Genomic DNA, 15836 nt, shown 5'->3' with positions numbered 1-15836 from the left:
CCCTCCGGCTTGTTTATCTTACAAGAATCAGCATGAATTTCATGCATACTCTCCTCTGAGAGGGTGAAGTTTCCAGCAGGTGTTGTAAGTTCAAACTGAAACTACAAAATCTTAATCATTAGTTTCGTGTCACATGGAAGCAGGAGGCAAGCTCATGTATTTTTAATGTATATTTTTAAAGTGGTAACATTTGTTGACCAAAAATGTGGAAACTATATTTACAGCTCAGGCATCTAATGTAAGATGTGGCCTGTGCCTGTAATTCTCCACACACTTCAAACATTTCCTTCTGTCCTTGTGGGCAGATGCCAAGCAGAAACTGTCCATTTTCCTAAAGGATGGAAAAGAAAATCAAAAGGATAATCACTTCATGAACACAGACAGCTCCTACCTGTAAACTGTCATTGGTAGAGATTTTGCTTAGGTTGTCATCATTTGCCTTCATGTTTTGCCAGTCTCCCTGCCCACTCCCAAAGAGCAGCAAGGGAGCATAAGAACATAGGAACATAAGAAATAGGAGCAAGAGTAGGCCATTCTGTCCCTCAAGCCTGCCCCACCATTCAATAAGATCATGACTGATCTGCTCCAGGCCTCAGCTCCTCTTTCATGCCAGCTCTTCATAGCCCTCAACTGCCCAATATTTCAAAAATATATTTACCTTCTCTTTAAATACTTTCAGTGATCTACCCTCCACAACTCTCTGGGGTTGAGAATTCCAGACATTCACTACCCAGACTTTCACTACCCTCTGAGAGAAGAAATTCTTGTGTATCTCAGTTTTAAATGAGTGTCCCCTTATTCTGTAACTATGTCCCCTAGTTCAAGATTCCCCCACTAGTGGGAACATCTTCTCAACATCTACCCTGTCAAGCCCCCTCAGAATCTTGTACGTTTCAATAAGATCACCTCTCATTCTTCTAATCTCTAATAAATAAAGCCTAACCTGTATAGTGTTCATCTCCAGGTCCCACCTTGGCTTTTACCCCTATTCTTCTGGGTTATAAGGCTAAAACACCTCACCCTGGACCACCATTTCCACCTCCCCTTCAGGTTCTTCCTTTACCATTTCATTCTCATTCACAGCCTTTTTCACTGAAGTCTCTTCCAGCTGTCAGGCCTCAATATTTGTACAGAGGTCCATTCATCTTCAATTTCAATCTTCACTTGAACTCAATCCCCCTCACTGACCGCCCCACCCATCCCCACCACCGCCACCCCACCACTCCTAGAGTCAACCCTTTACTTTTTGTTTAGCAATAACAACTTGTATTAATAATAATGTGAAGGCTATGGGCCCTGACAGCATATGGTATTGAAGACTTGCATTTCAGAACTAGCTACACTCCTAGCTAAGCTGTTCCAGTGCAACTGCGTCACTGGCATCTACCAGAGAAAGTGAAAAATTGCCTAAGTGTGTTCTGTCCACAAAAAGCAGGACTAGTTCAATCCAGCCATTCACCATTCCATCAGTCTACTCTCAATCATCAGCAAAGCGATGAGTTTTAGTGCTGTCAAACTGCGCTTACCAATAACCTGCTCACTGCTGCTCAGTTTGCCTTCCATCAGGGCCACTCATCGCCAGACCTCATTACAGTCTTGGTCAAAACATGGACAAAAGAGATGAATTCCAGAGGTCAGGTGAAAATGACTGGCCTTGACATAAAGACTGCATTTAACAGTGTAGCATTAAGGGGCCCATGCAAAATTGAAGTTAATGGGAATTGGGGGGGATAATTTCCATTGATTGGAGTCATACCTAAAACAAAGGAAAATGGTTGTAGTTGTTGGAGGCCAATCACCTCAGACCCAGGATATCACTGCAGGAGTTCCCCAGGATAGTGCCCTAAGCCCAAACATCTTCAGCTGCTTCATCAATGACCTTCCCTCCAATAAAAGATCAGAAGTGGGGATGTTTACTGATGATTGCACAGCGTTCAGTACTATTCACAACTTCTGAGATACTGATGCATTCTGTGCCCACATACAGAAAGACCTGGAGAACATTTGGGTTTGAGCTGATAAGTGGCAAGCAATATTTGCATCACACAAATGCCGGACAATGACCATGTTCAACAAGAGAGAATCTAACCATCTTGCCTTGATATTCAATGGCATTACTATTGCTGAATTCCCACTAGCAACATCCTGGGGGTTACCTTTGACCAGAAACTGAACATGACCAACCATTAAAATACTGTGGCCTGAGCAGGTAAGAGGCTCAGAATTCTGCACTGAGTAACTCACCTCCTGTCACCCCAAAGCCTGTCCACCATCTATTAGGCACAAGTCGGAAGTGTTTTGGAATGTTCTCCACTTGCCTGGATGTGCTCCACAAACACTCAAGAAGCTCGACACCATCCAGGACAAAGCAGCATGCTTGATTGGCATCCCATCCACCACCTTAAACAGTTAATCCCTCCATAATTGTGGCAGCAGTGTGTACCATCTACAAGATGCAATTCAGCAACTCACCAAGGCTCCTTCACCAGTATCTTCCAAACCTATAACCTCTTCCACCTAGAAGAACAAGGGCAGAAGATGCATAAGAACACCACCACCAGCAAGTTCCCTTCCAAGCCACACACCATCCTGACTTGGAACTATATCGCTCCTCCTTCACTAGCATTGGGTCTACCTAGGCCACGTAAAATGCAGTGGCTCAAGAAGTTCCATATCAAGGGCAGTTAGGGATGGGTACTATATATTGGCCTTGCCAGCAATGCTCACACCCCATGAATGAATAAAAAACATGCCTTTACTGCAAAGCACATCCCAAGTTGCTTCACAGGTGCAAGGAAAATTACAGGGCAGAAGTTAAAAATGATGTAGAAGGCTTAGTCAAAGAGATGGGTCTTGAAAACTTTCTTAAAATACTAGAGAGATTTAGGGAAGGAATGTCAGAGAGGTAAAAGCCAGGAAGTTGAAGGCTCTGCTACTGATGGTGGGGGCAAAGAGAGAGGTGTTGCTCCAGTCTGAACAATAATGTTTTGGTGGAGGTGTGAATACAGGATTGAAGGAGATTTCAGTGTTAAGGTGAGGGAAAGGACAGTAATTTAGAGACAAGGACAATAATTTTCAGTTTAATATATGAGGAAAGGGAGCCAGTGTCAGCCAGCAAGGATGGGAGGATGAGGAAGAAAGACATAAGGCAAGACAAGATATGGAAAGCAGCATATTTCACAAATTGTGGTTTTTAGAAAGTGAAGGAAGGTAGATGGTGGGTGTTATTAGAATTGGGAATAATTGGAGCATTATCAAGTAAGCTATAAGGAACAACTGTCTAGATTTATACAGTGCTTTTTTCAGAATAACCTCTCAATGTACCAACAGAGCTATAATCAGAAAAAAATTGACTCCAAGCCAAAAATGGAGCTACTGCGAGAGGTGTGGAAAAGCTTAGTCCTAGAAGTGCGATGGAGGTATAGAGAGAAATTGGAATCCCGTCCCTGAGTGGCAAAGAAGTAAGAGTCAGTAAAATTGAATATTCTGGAGGGATTGTAAAGCTGAAGAATGTTACACATACTGAGAGGGGTGAGACCATGAAGTGATTTGAACATGAGGGTGAGAATTTTAAATTGGACATGATGAAGGATTGGAGAGGTAGGTGGGGGCAATGTAGATTACCAATCTCAGGAGTAATGGGTGAGTGAAGTGTGATGTGAGATAGGATACAGCTTTGGATGAACTGAAGAATACAGAGCATGGAAGATGGGATGTCAGTCATTGAAGTAATCAAATCTGGAAGCAACCAAGTTAAGGATGAAAGTTTTAGCAGTAGCTCAGCTAAGACAAGGTGGAGGCAAGAAATACTATGAGGTTAGTCTTTATGACGGAAAGGACATGTGTTTTGAAACTCAGTTCAGGGTCAAATTGGACACTGAGGTTGCGAATAGTTGGGCTGCACCTGAAATGGTCGTGGAGGTGGATGGAATTGGTCAAGGGCACAAAGTTTTTGGTGAGGGTTGAAGAATAAGGTTTTATCCTTCCTGAGACTAGATATCAGAAAAGCACTCTGACTGCACAGAGACAGCAGAATTATTTATAAAGGTTGTGGAGAGAGAGAGCTGAGTATCATCAGTGTACCTTTGGAAGTGGATTCAATGTCTTAAGATGATAATGCCAAGGGACAGTATACTTGAGGACATTGATTGTTTCCTTATGACATTTCATGTGGTAGTATACCTCCTCTTGTAGACCAACTCTGCAGCTGTGCCTAGATTCCTAATGGGGTCATGATAAGGGATAACCCTTGATGGTCAGCAGCCAACCTAATGATGGAACAAAGATGGCACAGGATTAATGCATAATGACCGCCAGGCAACTGAACATAGGACTGGATAGTGAGGAAATGGAATTTCCTTCTATTCCGAAAGATGCCAGGATCATGTTATAGAGCAAGGGAATTCGGGTGCGGGCTATTTAATTTTTGGTATAAACCTATCAGAATTTCAAATTACATGAGGTCTCATGTATATGCTGTTATAGTTCCAATTCTACATCTCTGATTTGATATTCTTCCATGTCTGGAGAATTGGTCTAATGTTTTGCTTTTTTTTATATATGTTGGCCCTATACTCATTGGAGTTTAGAAGAATGAGAGGTGACCTTATTGAAACATATAAGATTCTTAGGGGGCTTGACAGGGTAGATGCTGAGAGGTTATAATCCCCTTGTGGGACAATCTAGGACCAGAGGGCATAATCTCAGAGTAAGGGATCGCCCATTTAAGACAGAGATGAGGAGGAATTTCTTCTCTCAGAGGATGGTGAATCTGTGGAATTCTTACTGCAGGGGGCTATAGAGGCTGGGTCATTAAGTATATTCAAGGCTGAGATAGACAAATTTTTAATCAGTAAGGGAATCAAGGGCTATGGGGAAAAGGCAGGAAAGTGGAATTGAGGATTATCAGATCAGCCATGATCTCATTGAACAGCGGAGCAGACTTGATGGGTCAAATGGCCTGCTCCTGCTCCCACGTCTTATGACCTTATGTGACAGTGCTCTGTCACTAGGAGTGACATTTATGAAAATCTGTATTTTACTATTCATACTGCTTGAATCATTTGGAACTGCTCTGAACTATCAACTAATTTTTGTCAGATTGACAGCGCAGCCCATGTTATATAATATTAAAATGTTCAAGCTCAAACTGTAAATCAATTTTAAAACATTCTTTGGTCTCTTCATACATGTCATAAAGCCTATGCAAAGTTTTGTACATTCTGATGTGATTTACAGAACCACATGTTCTGATGGTAAACAGAGTTGACAGAATCTTATTCGCCTGAGGAAAAAAGGGTCCCAGGTGTGATATTCACATGGGTCATTTCTGATGAACCTGAGGCTTGTGTTTATCTCTAAAGTATCAAATGCTTTCCCCTTTGAGAGAATTGTTTCAAGTTAGCATGAAATCTAACAGGAATCACAGGTGTGTGGGCATTCGATGATTGATTTCGTACCACATGGGAAATGAAGCAATCTTAAGTTTTAAGAAATAACAAGATAATATCTGGCATTTTGACCAAGCATTTCTAGAAACATTTGCCCACTTGTTCCCCTAGAAAATTGGGTTCAGTATGCTTCAGATTTCAAGACTGGGCATTCATTTTTTCCTAAAGTCTGCGAGGAGAGTATTTGTCAAGGCCAGTTTGCAGGGATGGGGTCACAATGCGCAATCACCCCATACTCTGTCGTGTTTAGACAAGGAGCACACAAATTGCATGTTGCCTTCTCATCTAAATGATTTCAGGATGCAGCTGAGTGCTGAACACACTGCTGACTGGTTGCATGCTGAAAAGGGGACCTATCAGTATACATTGCTAGCACATGTTTCTCCTCGTCTGCATGCTTAAAGACGGCTTGCTCCTCTTAACAGGGAGCTGCATTCATTGAATTGAATGCAGCCACAGATTGCCTTGAAGACTTGGTGAGAAACAAAAGCACAGAAAATGGAGTAACAGGCCAAAGAGGTGTGGTAACTTGAGACATAATATACCTTTAAGACAAGTATTGTAATGTAAGGTCACAAGATCTTATTGTCCAATAGCAGAGTAGCATGGGCTACCTCTATGTGGGAGAGTCTTGGTTTAGTTACTGAGGAGTGAAGACAGAGTTTTAATGTTGTGAACACATAAGTATAGTTGTAGAGTTAGATTGTAAATAAACAGCATGGGCAGAATTTTCTGCCTGTCGGGTGGGCGCGCCCAACCCAATCTCCGGCAGGCGGGGAGACGATCCCTGCTGGAGAAGCAGGCCCTGCCGCCATTTTACGTGGGTGGGCCAATTAAGGCCCGCCCAGCGTGACGTCCGGCAGGAAGCGCTATGCACTTCCTGTGCAGGCGGGGGGGATTCCCCAAAAGCGAGAGTGCGCTCTTTCACGCATGCGCACGAAAGAGCGCACATCTCTCTGAGGCTAAGTGCTGCCTCAGGGAGATCGCTTACACTTTTAAAAAGATTGAAAGTAGAAAAAAAAATTCCCTAACATGTCCCCCTCATGTGACAATTTCACATGAGATGGGACATGTTCATAAATTACAGTAAAACTTTATTAAACTTTTTAGAACCCTGCATGAAACCTCATCCAGCCAATGGATGAGATTTCATGTTTTTTCTATTTGCCGCTGGGGCTCCTGGCCTGTCCACCAACCTTAAGGTTGGACGGGCAGGTCCTTTAATTGTTTAAATGATCCTGTCAATGGCCTCAATTGACCATTGACAGGTCAGCGGGCCCGCAGCTGATTTTGCCGTGCCCCCGCCTTCCTGAAAATTTAAATGGGGCGGGTTGACGTCAGGGGTTCCGCCCAATGTCATCCTGTGTCATTTTACATGTTGGCGAGTGGGCCCCACCCCCTGCTCGCCAATGGCAAAATTCTACCCCATGTGTTTATTCTAACAATGACCTCCTGATGTTCTCTGTCTGTATTCCGACACAGTCGCCCCAAACAAAGTATGCAGCCCAGATCCTTTAGTCCCAGCAAACAAAGGGCAGTGGATCCAACAAACTGGCGACAAGAGTAAAAGCACAAAAAGCCAATAAACTAACAACAAGAGAAAAAGCATGAAAAATCATGGAAGAAATGAGATAAAAATGCAAGAGAGAAAAACAAAGGAAACTAGAAGAACTAAAATCAGCCTGTATCTCACATGGTAGATGTAAGTTAAAGAAAATTTCCTTCTGAGCATCGAATTAATTCCCTAAAAGATGCTGCAATTTGGAAGAGTAGAGTCATTTGCTCCAACCTTGGACGACTGGTCTCATTATGTTGAACTATGTCCTCTTCTTCCAGGCAAGCGACATTGTGGGGGAGGAGAAGATGTGCGTGATCCTTCTGTTCACATGTGGGAGTAAGACTTACTGATTAATTTCACAAAAGTTGAAACATTGTTCCAGTCATCTACGCTTCTGGTACATTTTGATCCAAAGAAAGAGTTGATATTAACATGTGATGCATCAGCTTATGGAGTAGAAGCGGTGCTTTCTCGTCGAATGCATGATGGGTCAGACGACCTATAGGTTATGTGTTGAGAACACATAGTACTGCAGAGAAAAAGTACTCAAAAATTGAAAAAGAAGGCCTGGCAATCATTTTTGGCGTTAAAAATTTCATCAATATGTGCAATTTGTTGTCACTTTACTATCATAATGGATCACAAGCCATTATTAGGACTACTCAGTGAAGACAAGGTTGTACCCCCTATAGCCTCAGCAAGAGTACAAAGATGAGCATTGATCTGGGCAGCGTATGAGTATACTTTTATTCATAGACCCGGAAGACAAATTGCTAATGCAGATGTGCTTAGTCATTTACCTTTACAGGTGAAAGATGAGGATGTTCCAATTTCTCGGGAACACATCTTGGGGAGAATTTTCCCCATGTCGGGCGGGCCAAGCAGGCATCGGCAGGCACGGACCCGATTGCCGCCTGCAATTGTGTTCGCACCGCCATTTTATGTGGGCGGTCCAATTAAGGCCCATCCAGCATAATGTGCAATTCCCAAGGATAGCAGGAGTGGGTAGGCGATGGTGGGAGTGCAATGACCGCTGGGTCTAATGGCACCCTGGCGGCCGGTTTAAATGAAGTGTTGGCAGCCTTGGAAGGGCTGCTCATAATGGCAAGTAGAAGGGCTCACCAGAGGGCTTCTGGAGAGCAGGCCAGTCCGGAGGGTAGGCCAGCAGAGCAGGCCAGGCCGGATGGTAGGCAGTGGGGCAGTGTGCCTCGCGGTTTTCAGGTGAGTGCCTAGCTGCCCTCCTGGAAGAGGTGGTAGCACAGCGGGAGGTCCTGCTTCCGAGGGACTGGAGGCGGAGGCCCCTCCTCCTGACCAAACGTGCCTGGGAGGAGGTGTCCAAGAGAGTCAGCTCCCAGGATGTGGTGCAGCGCACTTGGGTCCAGTGCCGCAAGGGATTCAACGACCTCCTGCGCTCGGGAATGGTTAGTACCATGTTGGCAGAGGTCACTTAATACAGCCGTCAGTCTTTCCCCCCAAGGCGCCCAGTCAGGGCACTTCACACTCACTTGAGGTGCGGGTGGAGACAGAGAGTGCCCTGGGCGCTGGCAGTCGGAGGACTGCTGGGGACCAGGCACATGCTCAGTCAGTGGCTGATGATGTGCCTCTGGAGTCGTCTGTGAGGCAGGAAACACTGGAAGTACAGCAGGGTGTGCAGGAGGATCTGGTGGAGATACATGAGGGAATGCGTGGCATGGTCTCCGTGCTGGAGGAGTGCATGCAGAGCATCAGTAATGCAATGAGCCTCATGGCCGAGTGTCATGCTTCCTCCATGGAGGGAGTGGCGACTCTCATGGAGAAGCTCCTCCAGGAGAACTATCAGGGCTTCCTGGGGTTGTGCTTGGACCTGCAAACCCTCACATCGGCATTGACCTCAGCTTGTCAGTGCCAGTGTGGGAGATGATTTGGGTGCCTGATGTCCCAGCTCAGTGGCCATCCATCTACGGTGAGCAGGGAGGTCCAAAGCGACCTCACGTTGACGCAGCAGCTGCCTGTTATCTCTGTGGGCTCCTCTCAGGGCGCTCCGGATGAGGGCAGCAGATCCTCCGCCCCTCTGCTAGTAACCATGGCATCCGATGAGGCTGCGGCTAGTAGGGAGATGCCAGCTGTGGAACTGGCTGGTCCCTCCCAGGTGGGACCGTCAAAGGCTCCATGGGCCAAAGATTGCTCGCCAAGGTCATTGAGGCCAACAGGACAGCACAGTGAGCAGGCTGTCTCAGATGCCAGTGCCAGCAAGGGGGGAGCACCTAGATGGAGCACCCAGAAATGTAAATGTAAGGCACCTTAGACACACCACGGGTTTCTCACTGGTGCTTTTATGTTGCCCCACTATTAGTCCATTAACACTTGGTGTGATGTGCAACACCTTTGTATTTGTTTTTTTCTGAACTTCATTTTATTAAAACATTAAATTTTGAAACATAAGCATGGCTCAGGGTGACTCCTTTCTTCTGCAGGTGGACGGTTACCCATGACATTATGCGTGAGTTGTGTGACATTGAGATTTATTGACAAGGGCCTTAGTTAATGTTATTATCCAAGCTGATTGAGCACTCAGGTATCGAGTGTGGGGCCTGCAGCCCTGACATGTGTTGAAGGCCCATCTGTGGTGGGATAGCTGAAGGTTCGTTGGATTAAAGTCTCCTGGGTGTCCCTGCCTCTCTGGAGTATGCCCGGGTCAGCATCTACCCACTCAGCATTCTCCTGAGCATGCTCATCCTTGGACTCACTGCTGGGCTCATTGTGTCTCACTCGTTGCCCCTTTCCAGCACAAGATTGTGGAGGTGCAGCTTGCAACCACTATCAGCGACACACGATCTGGGGGGTACTGGAGTGTGCCTCCTGAGTGGTCCAGGAATCGGAAGCGCATCCTGAGAAGACCGATGGTTCTTTCTACCACTGCCCTTGTGGAGAGGTGACTCCTATTGTACCGCTGCTCAGCCTCTGTTCTTGGATGGCAGAGAGGCGTCATGAGCCATCTTTTGAGGGGGAAGCCCTAGTCACCCAGCAGCCATCCATCCAGTCGTGCTGGAGCACTGAAGAGCCTCAGCACCTGGGAGTGTCTGAGGATGTAGGTGTCATGGGAGCTGCCTGGGTACCTTGCACAAACTTGCAGAATCTGCATCTTGTGATCACACACTATCTGCATGTTCATGGAGTGGAATCCCTTCCTGTTGATGAAGGCTCCCGGATCACTCACTGGCATCTTGATGGCCACATGTGTGCAGTCTATTGCACCCTGGATGCAGGGGAACCCAGCAATCACTACAAAGCCTCTGGCTCGCTCTGTCTGACTGGCCTCGTCCCAGCGGTAGTGGATGAAAGTCAATGCACGCCTGAACAGAGCGTCTGTCACCTGCTTGACACAAGTGTGGACAGCTGGGAGCCTCCACAAAGATCACCCACCTGGAAAGAGCCAGACACATTGGCGTTGAGGGCAGCCATGACCTTCAGTGCCACTGGCATGGGCTGCCCACCCACACAGTGGCGCTGATCTCAGGGCCTATCATCTGACAGATGGAGGTGACTGACTCCCTTGAGAGATGGAGCCTCCTTCGGCACTGCACCTCAGATATTGAGGTAGCTGCTTCACCGCCTTTATGCTTCTGCGACCCCTTCCGCCTTGGACTTCCTATTGACCCTGCGCCCCTTGTGCCTGTGCCTCTCCTCCCAAAGGTGGCTCTGCTGGAGGCTGAATGTGGACTCCTGGCCTCCTCCCCTTTCTGGCCCTCCCTTCCTCCTCAGAGGAAGTGCCTCTAGTAGAAAGCACAACTCCCATTCCCAGGCTAAGGGAAGGCTTCCTGAAACCTGTAGGCCCCAGAAATGATCTTTACTGTAGAGTCCTGACCTGAAGGCTGTTACTCCTGTCCAAACAGCTGTGAAGAGTTTTGAAGTATTCCTGCTCACACAGGCAAGTATCAGTAACTTTCACAATTAAATATCTGACAGATCACACTAGCGATCCTGCTCACCCCTCTTATCCTGCCCGTGGATGAGGTTTATACAAATGTCTCCTACCCGCCTGCCTGTTGTGCCCATGCGACGTCCTGAAGATCACACGGGCCCCGAAAAATAGCAGACAATTGCTGCCTCAAGGGCCTTAACTCAATGATCAATTAATGGCGGGCGTGCATCGGAGAACATCGCACGCCTGCCCACCTAAATATTGCGATGGCACGTGGTGACATCGGGATGCTCACCTGATGTCACCTGCGCGTCATTTTACGTGTCGGCGTGCAGAGCCCGCTCCCGCAAGCCAACAGGAAAATTCTAGCCCTTGTTATTGAACTTCCTGGACTCATCACCGATATGTGCTCAACAAATTAACGAACCGAGACCCCATCTTATCCAAAGTGAGGAATCGAGTTCTTTCTGGATGGTCAAGAAACCAAGAATGAAACCATATTTTCAAAGAAGATACGAGATAACCAGCCAGGAAGGTATTTTAATGTGGGGAGCTCGTGTAATTGTTCCTCTGAAAGGACGAAAACCACCGTTATCTGAGCTTCACAGTTCACATCCCGGAATTTCTAAAATGAAGGCTATTAATAGCACGTAGCTACATGTGGTAGCTGGGAATGGTGAGATAGAAAACTTAGTAAAAAGTTGTATGCAATGTCAACGAGTACAAAAATTACCTGCAACAGCCCCATTACACCCCTGGGAATGGCCAAAAAGACCATGAGTAAGTGTACATGTCGATTATGTGGGACCTTTTATGGGCACAATGTTTCTCCTTATAATAGACGTGCATTCAAAATGGATGGATATTTACAAAGGTCACCCACATCTTCAGCGACAATAGACAAGCTATGACAAAGCTTCACTATAAATGGATTACCTGAAGTCCTGTTATCAGATAGTGGAACAATATTCACAAATGCTGAATTTAGCCAATTCACAAAACTCAATGGTATTGTTCATGTGAAAACATCTCCATACCAGCCCTCTTTCAATGGACTTGCTGAGAGAGCAGATCAGACGTTTAAATTTAGCATAAAGAGATTGTCTGGAAATTCAATAGCAACTAAATTAGCATGATTTCTATTCCACTATTGAACCACCCCTCATTCGACAACAGATGTCACACCTGCTGAACTGTTAATGAAACGTCGTCTCCATTCGAGACTGAGCCTAATTATGCCAAACTTGGTGGGGGGGGGTTATGACGGTAAAAAGAAGGCAGGAAAATCAGAAAATGGGAACTGATTGACACAGTTGGGACAGAACATTTCATGTAGGAGAGAAAGTACTTGTGAAAAATTTTAGAGGAGGACCAGCATGGTTATTCAGTGAAATAAGTGCTATAATGGACCTCTTTCCTAGGAAAGTTGAAGATTGAATAATAAGAAGACATGTAGATCACATTTGAAGTGGAGAAGCCAAATATCCAGAAGTGATTCCACCAGTGCTCAAGACTGAATCAACATTTCCTGTGGAAAGAACTCAACCAAGTACAAATGTATTTGAAGGGCTGACTATACCTGAATGAGTTGAAGAAACAAATTTACAGGTAACTGCTGTAGAACCTGAACTTCAGATGAGTTCAGCAAGGGAAATTCCAAAGCAAATTTCAGAGCTGTAGAGTTGAGACGTTTGATACGCTTAAGGTAACCCCCAGAGAGACTGGCTTTGTGAATAATTGAACTGTGTAAATAACTTGATGTATTGAAAAATTGTAAAATATATTTTTCAATAAAGGGGGAGGGAGTTAGTAATTTGAGATGTAATATACCTTTAAGACAAGTATTATAATATAAGGTCACATGATCTTTTTGCCCAACAGCAAAGTAGCCCAGGTTACCTCTATGTAACAGAGTCTTGGGTCAGTCACTGAGGAATGAAGACAGAGTTTTTAATGTTGTGAACACATAAGTATAGTTGGAGAATTAAAGTGTAAGTAAACAGCATATGTTTATTCTAACAACGACCGCCTGATGTTCTCTATCTGTTTATCAACGCAGTCACCCCAAACAAAGCTTGCAATCCGGATCCTTTAGACCCAGCAAATCAAAGGCACTGGATCCAACAAGAAGGAGCTCCCAGGTTTTCTGATGTGGCACTGGAGGCATTAGTACAGGAGATGGAAAGGAAGAGAGATACAATGTTTCTACCAGAGGGCCAGGATTCCCTCAAGGCAGACCCTGAGAAGGGAATGGGTGTAGGTGCCAGTGAGATAAATTCCTGGAGTCTGACCCCAAGGAGGTGGGGTGGGGGGGGGTTATCCATCAAGTGGTTAGGGGAGGGCATTAAGTGGAATTGCGTGGTCCAACTTGTCAGATCGTGCCGCAAATCAGCCTTAGAAGCTGATTGAGGTCACAATCTGCCCATTCTGCCTACTTCTAGTGCAAACCCTATGCCAGCAGCATCAGTCAGGTCTGGAGGTGGCTGGAAATGCTCTGGCCATTATTTCACTTTTGGGCTCCATGGGTCTGAAATTCCTGGGCACCTGGTGAGAGGGCTGGGTGGGGGATGGGTGGATGAGTTGCTGACAGCATAGGTGGACTAAAATTAGAGATAGGATTCAATTCCACTAAGTCTCCATTTCTTGCTTTACGCAACCAAATTTTACCAAAAGACAAGCACTTCATCCATACCTCCCCCGCCCTCCCCATGCATCAGAAAAGGTGGGACTTGTAGAATGTCACAAAATGAAATCGCAAAGATTACCCCTCAAGTCACCCCTCATGTAAAGGCTGCCTATTTCATAATTTGTGTGCCAGGACCATATCCTGCTGGAAGTTGGCTCAATAATTGTTCTAGATTCTCAATTACAATGGATCATTGTCAATTGATTGTCATCAGGAAAGCAGCAACTTGATTCTGTGTTATCCTTCTATATTTTCTGACATCTTGAGCCCTTAAAATTGCAGCACAATCACACACCAAAATTCCACTTACCCACTTCCATACAAATGATGCTGACCCGGCAAGCTGGTAAGGGGACAGACCAGCAGCAGCAGCAGACCAGTGATCAAGAAACTTTCAGCAACAGAGTGGGGCCACTACAACTCTGGGGTTTTAGTAGGTTTTGGGGAAACAAATATTCAGCAAATTGCTAATTATCAATCAAGATTGTGTTTTTAGTGTAATGTTAAGACTTCTGTTTAATCAGATACGTACAATATATATTTTATATCAAAATCAGACAGTTCAGATTAGTTCCCTTTCAAATGAAATATAATGAATAAACATTTTTTAACCACATTTATTAAATAATTCTCTAATATTCATCCGGGTTATAAAGTGAAAATTGTTAAGTGATTGAAGAATCAGGCTTAATTACAAACTTGCAGGAAAATTCTGTTTTCAAGAGGTTAATATTGTCTGGAATGGATTGTATTGTTGTTAATGGCAGTGAGATACCCCCACCATTGTACTGATTTTTTAAACTATCTTCCCCTTCAATAAGGTTCACAGTCTGTGGTTGTTACATCAATGATAACTTTATCAGAACTGTCAACATTAGAAGATGTTGGTGCAACATAGGTTATAAACCCATTTTAAAAATGAAGAACTATTTTTTTAAGGGTGATATATGCTACCCTGTCATTTGGTGGTTTTCGAATCATTCTGTGAATATTGGCACATGCCCAAGAATGTCTTGCCTTAATTTCTGAAACACTGTCAACTAACATAAGGAAAACATTGTATGATTACAGACAATATTTTGGTATATATAGCAACAAAAATAACCTATTAGTAAGTCAACCAATACAAAAAAATATAGAAATGTTTTTAGATAGACAGAAATCTGATGATGTTGAGGACACCCTGGGATCCCCACGCAGACAGACTAGTGTCAAACAAGCCTTGTTTGAAAATCAAGGCTGCACACTATTTTTTTAGGCAATGGCCCAGATTTTGTGGTTGTAATGATGGAAAAACTGTTAGCGTTCAATACAGCTGTGAAACAGACAGCAACTTCCGACACACACACAAGCCCAGTTAAACGTGGAAATCTAGAAGTTGCTGTTAATGATTTCCTGCTGTTGATATCACCACAGATATAAATCTCCAGAAATCACTTGAATTTACATAAACTTCACTTTTCATGCTCTAATCTTGCTGTAAAAACCTTTACTCAAATGAGATGTAACTGGGTTTTTAACTCGTAAGCCGGCATTTTCCTGCCCCGCTTTTGGTGGGACCAGAAGATCTCAGCAGCTGGTGAGGCTAGAAAATCAGGCCATAATTACTGCTGAGCAACCTCTCTGGCCATGAAAAGCTAATTTTATATTTATAGAGTGTCAAATGTATCTATTATGATAAAAACATAGGTTTTTAAGATAGTAAAATTTAATTATTTTTTAAAAAACAGTTTATGATATTTCAGCTTCTACCTTAATCTTAATTGTATGTTACAACATTTATCTTGCTGCCTGTAAAAAATAATTAAAAATGAAGGATAATTAGTGCATTTTACGCTCTGGATTGCTGCCTGTGAGAATTCTTCTTTGAGATTGGCTCTTTATCCTGCTCATGACATCACTGTAGCTGGACACCAGAAATCCCCCTACAATTGAGGCCAGAATCAAAATTAACAACAGGAAAGGGGAAATCTATGCTGCAGAGATCATTAGTTCCTTATGAGCAAGTTTCTTCAAGGCCAGCTACGACCACTGTCACTTTGCCAATAACGATAAAATCCAGGCCAAATAAGCTTTTTACTAAAGGCCAAGTTTACATGATAGGATCTTTTGTTGTGTCTTTCTCTCTTCACTTTCAATTGGATTATGCGAGACTCTCCTAGCTTTAAACAAGATTAAAGCTTTCTACCATATTTCAGCAAACCAGACTAGTGCAACAGTGTTTGTTCGGCAAAAAATCTA

This window comes from Carcharodon carcharias, chromosome 2 (genome assembly GCF_017639515.1).
Source record: "Carcharodon carcharias isolate sCarCar2 chromosome 2, sCarCar2.pri, whole genome shotgun sequence".
In the NCBI taxonomy this organism is placed as follows: domain Eukaryota; kingdom Metazoa; phylum Chordata; class Chondrichthyes; order Lamniformes; family Lamnidae; genus Carcharodon; species Carcharodon carcharias.
Note: the sequence above shows the minus strand (reverse complement) of the source record.